We start from the raw sequence: 6,000 nt of genomic DNA on the forward strand, positions 1-6,000 counted from the left end.
AATTCAGAATTATTTCTGAAAACTAAATTTCTTTTCTAGATATTTAGTCATATGCTAGATTTGCGATAATAATAATAATAATAATAATAATAATAATAATAATAATAAGAAGAAGAAGAAGAAGGCTATTGGCTGTTTCTAGCCATTTTTTGTTTCTGTCAACATTAAATACAGCTCAGTTTAATGTTTTGTGTCTAATTATTTAGTTTTGTGTCAAGTAGTCAGAGGTGGGACAAAGTCATTGTTTGGCAAGTCACAAGTAAGTCTCAATTCATTGCCCTCAAGTCCCAAGTCAAAGGCCAACAAGTCTCAAGTCAAGTCCAAAGTCCTACGGTTTGACTTTCGAGTCTTTTCAAGTCTTTTTAACAGAAAAATAAAACATATACAGATTATGCATGGTTGTCGATTTCCTCTGTTTGTGGACAAAACTGCTTGCGAGCTCACACATGTAAGCTGCTCCCACGCAAATTTTCTCACGCACTCCAATATGCACTGCTCACACACAAATTTTCTTGCGCGCTCTCAGAGATTATATGCAGATTCACAATTTGTGTCTTGTGTTCCCTCTTTCGTTCGTGCTTTTTGATATGATTTATATTGGTGTACTATTTATTAACACTAGCCAAAATACAAAAATAGACTTTCATATCTATATAAACCATAAGGAAAGAAGGAAAACAACTTCTCCGGGATAGCAAGATAAGGAGACGCTCTGAAATTCCTGCTCCCCGTCAAGGACACCTGTTGGACTATACAGGCTTACGCACACACACACGCACGCACGCACGCACGCACGCACGCACGCACGCACGCACGCACGCACGCACGCACGCACGCACGCACGCACGCACGCACACACACACACACACACACACACACACACACACACACACAGAGATACACAGCACGACACTTCCTGGCCCCAATCCAACGCCTTCGTATGCTTTCACCCACTGGAGGGGGTGGGCGGGTCTGTGACCAGCGCCTCCATGGCTGCAGGACCTGATGGCTGCCCGCCCTCACCGGACTATATCCACACCCCCTGTTCCCATCCCCTGTGGCAATGTTATGTCTTGTCGGTGTGTTTTTGTGCTAGATTGCTGGGGCTTTTTCTTCTCCCTGATCTCACATTGCTCTAACTTAAGAGCAAGGTGAGAGGGACTTTCTTTTTTTGCATCTCTCTCCTGATGTATTTTATTTCCTGTTTCCACCTCCTGTGACCTGTCTTCCCTGGAGTTGTGATGTCTGTGCACGGTCAGGGGGTTCCATTACCTGCATTTCGTTGCCTTGTACTTGTACATGTGTGATGACAATAAATTAAATCTAATCTAATAACATTTTTGGCTGTGTTATATGATGAGATATTTCTAGTTTCAAACACTTAAAGACACAGAGAATAGACCAGTGGCGCCCCTAGAAAATTTTCTTAGTGGTGGCCAGAGGAGGCCGCAGTGTGGTGTTATATTTTTGTTTCTGGTAAATGAAATAATGTGATTTTAATTCATTTAATTAAATACTCTTGAAATATTGAAATTTATTCCTAAAATTAATCTATAAATTCAAATTCAATAAAAAAATAAATAAAAACAATATTAAGTTTAAAAACTATTTTCATATATATAAATAACTTTTCAGTTATTTTCACATACTTTTATTGTACAGCATAGGCTATATGCTATGTCAAAAAATTAATGAAGAATAATGAATTAATAAAACAAACAAGTGAACAAAAAGCATTACTATACACACACACACACACACACACACACACACACACACACACACACACACACACTATACAGACCCTAATAATATAATTTATCCATATTCCTTTTTGAGCCACATTATTATTAATACAGCTTCTTCTATTGATGTACCTTAAGGTAAATAATAAATTGCCATTGCTGTCTATATTGACCCTTCGCTAAGCCCCGCCCTCCTTAGTTACTGTTGCTACGCCTGTCAAGCTTTCGTGCCTGGCACATCTATTACAATATGTATGCGCTTGTGTCAGACATTGCCAGGGATATAATTCGTCATTTTTGGCGAACAGGTGATACCTGAGAAAGCCCGACAAAAAGGACTGTAGTATGCGTTACAGGTAGCGACATAATAGGCAACCGATTAGAAAATTGAAGCTAGGTTAGCCTACGCTGACCATTCAACAGCTTAGTTCATGCACAGCAGGAGAGGTGAAATTTAAAAACAATCTAATAATAAAAAATTAAACCGTGATTCCCTTTTTTTTCAGCCAAAAAGCCTTATAGATTAATTATTGTGCAATGGAATATAGCGTTACTAATCAATGAAGAAATACCCATGGACAATGCTTTTACATAATTCATAATTTATTTACAGAAAGAACAGCCAGAAAGGGGAAATTGATGGATTTGTGCCGAATATTAGCATCATAGACCCATAACAATATACAGTACCTATAACTGTCAGTATGTTTGTGTGCTTTTTATAAAGTTTCTATTCTAATTTGCAGTTAAGTGGAAAAAAATAATAAACTGAGATGCAAATCAAAGTATAAATAGCAGAAGTGAACAAATAGATTTTCCCTACCACCAAATATTAATCAGACACCAAATATTAAAGCAGACACTAACCCGGTATTATGACTAAATCTCTAAACATCAGTGAATTGTAGCTCTGACATGGACATGAGGGATATAAATGACTGAAAAACAGCTGCGGGTGAAGTATATTGATCGCAAGTGCTCAGTTTGTGATCATATCTTTTTTCATATCTTGTTTTGTTCTATTGATATGTATTTTCGAATATTCGTAGCTTGAAACGGATGGAAATATGATTGCTATAAGTATGACTACTATGGCGAGGGCTGAAACGGAGCAATGCTCATAATATAGAGCAGAAAAAAAGAAAACGACAGCTGGGAAACATAACTTGCTTTGTATTTTTGTAGGAAACAGTTTAAATCTTTTTAGGTTAAGAGGTGTGTGAGTTATTGGCGTCTATCACAGAATGTGTCAGGAATATCGAAAACAAAACCAACTTTACTCTGCTGTTTTAGTGCCCCTCATTGCTTGATCCATGCTGGCACTTCTCCAGTTGGGTTTTAGGATTTGAAAAGGGAAAAAATTCCACCACCCTGTCCAAACTTTTAGAATACTGGGTGTCAGATATGCACAACGCTTTGGCTTGTTTCCCTTGCTCGAAAATTTGACAGGCCTCCTGCGCGTAGCTACAGTTGCTAAGCCACGATTGGTGTGTGGCGGTTTTCGGGTGTGGCTTAGCGAAGGGTCAATTGAAGATGTGTGCGTGCTGTCAATGATGATTGGGGGGTGAATCAGCTACGTCTGTGGCACCAATCAATCCACAATAAATGTGGGGGCTGCTATTTATTTATTTATTTATTGAAATACTGTGAATTTACGCAAGTACATTTAAATTAATAATGTCAACAACAAAATCATATTGGGGTGGCCACAAGGGTGGCCAGAGTTTACGCAGGTGTTTACACCCCAGGCCACCTCTTGGAGGCGCCCCATGGAATAGACGTTGGATGTAAGGATACATTTTATTTAAAAAAAAATTGATTAAACATCCAAAAGGTGCACCATACTAATAAAAAAAAAAAACAGTTAAACAAAAATATAACTAACGCAAGCAGAAATGTAAATGTGATAAAAATAAGGAAAAACTTGATAAGGTATTATAGCCTACTGTACTATTCTCTCATCAAATAAATGTCACTGTAACGTACAGTCAGGAGGTAAAATTCCATTTGTTACCTCATTTGTCTATCTGGGTTCAGTCTGCAGGACAGTTACGATCACCCGGTGCTAGGGAGGCTGTGGTGAAAATCCCTGGGTGACACCTTTATTTTAACGGGACATTTAGCAGACTGTTTCGGCTCACTCTTGTTGAGCTTCAAAGGAACACGACAGATAAGAAAAAGGAGAGAAAACCCCTTTTTCACCATTTCTGCCCTGTCTTCAAAGGCATTCCAATCCCCCTCCCTCCTGAGACACACACATACACAAATCACACAAGGCTCAGACACTGAAATGGACTCAGAAATCCTTAATTTCAACCCAAAGTAAATGTTATGGGTTTGTAAACTTTGTATTTCATTTCTGACTTTTCTTTTGCATATATCTCTCTCTATAGGCCCTTTTCAAGACACTAGACAAACTAAGAATGCCTGAATCATGTTTATGTACTTCTAAAAGTGTCATGTCTTGTATCATTCTGTTGCGCATATTATCCTACAGCTCATGATCTAGGAGGCATGATCATAATTTTTATGGCTTACATTCTTTATGCTCTGAGTTAATGTCTCTTCGTATGTTTTCAGGCGGACCCTCAGTATGCATATTAGCAGTCCAGAGACAAAGAAAATCTCCTGCTCAAACTTTGCCATGAAACTAATGGTTAGTCAGTAGAAAATAGGTGTGACTTGCCACCATAGTTAAAACCCATCTACGCCCAAAGCTTGGCGCAGAAAGGTCTTGAAAGAAGCTCTCCAGAAGCGCAAACTGCATCCGCGTGACTCACCCAAGTCCACGTTTCTTATTTTCCAGCAAAGTAAACTTTCAAAAGAGTTCAAAGTTCACGTCTCGCATAATCTCCAAACTGCATCGCAAGCTCCACGCATCTAGAAAGGACATCTTATAGGAATCAATCGCATCAGAGAAACTCGCACATAGAGAGAGAAAGAACAACTAAATCCATGGAATTTAGTTATGCGTTAAAGCTGTGCCCCTTATCAAAAGGGTGTTTTTATAATCTTGGTGGTCCTGAATAGTTGTCTGGAGCTGAGCTAGATTTGCCATTCTTTTGTCTAAACTCTTACTCCCTCGCTTGCTTACTTTCTATGTTTTATGTTTGTTTGTGAGTCAATAAATCCCATTATAATCCTGTTGGATTGTTTTGTTTGCCTCACAGAAAAAGTAACTTAAATGATAGAGCCTAATTTACTAAAAAAGCTTTACTAAAACAAGTTTACCAAAACTTCTAAACTATTAATCTACTTCACAAGTAGTTATAATTCCCTTCCTAAAGAAAAAATTTAAAGTGTCGGCTCGGACGAGCGGGAGAAGTCATGGGTATATTTATTTAGTCAAATTAACTATAAGTTAATTCAGAATATTAATAATTAATAACAACTCGTTATTATTGATCATTAATATTTATAAACCGAGCTAATTTCGCTACACACTAACAATACCATTTTATCATGGCAACTAAAATAAAGTGAACTAGTCTCTGCTGTCTTCCACAATGTTGATGAGATTGTGGAGGACATTTTCCCTGTCATAGTATTCATTTTGAGGAGAAGCGGTTCCACAGGGCCCCTGAACACGTATATTGGCATGTACAGTGTTTTGAACAGTAGCCTACTACAGTAAAGTACTTCAATTAATCAATTAATGTGGTAATACTATAGTTGCTATGGTAACACAAGTAATATAAACAAATTACCCTGTGCTATTTTTATCACACTTTACTGTAGTAAAACTACACTTTGTATTTCATTTTATCAGTTCACTATTCTTAATACTACAGATTAGAATATATTTATTGTCCCCGAAGGGCAATTAGGTTTACCGCAATAGCCGACAGTTGACAGCAACAAGTCACACTCGACAACATAAAATCAGTAAACAATACAGTAGTCATTTAAAGCTTGTTTAGTAACCCAACTGCAGTTGGAACAAATGAATTCAAGTATCTGTTTGACTTTGCCCGTCGAGAATAAGTATACCTTCTGCCAGATGGCAAGAGGCAAAACTTTAAATAAAGTGGGTGGTTCTCAACTGCTAAAATGGACCTAGCCTTCTTTATGACTCTCTCCTCAAACACTTGTCCAATACTGTTAAGATTTATCCCCAAGATCTTTTGAGATTGATGAACAATTTTTGAAAGGCTGTTTTTACTTGTTACCCTTAAATTTCCATACCAGCATACTACTGCAAAAGTTAAAAGAGACTCGATAAAAGAAGAATAAAATGTCCTAAGAAGAGGCCTAT

This window comes from Danio aesculapii, chromosome 14 (genome assembly GCF_903798145.1).
Source record: "Danio aesculapii chromosome 14, fDanAes4.1, whole genome shotgun sequence".
In the NCBI taxonomy this organism is placed as follows: Eukaryota; Metazoa; Chordata; class Actinopteri; order Cypriniformes; family Danionidae; genus Danio; species Danio aesculapii.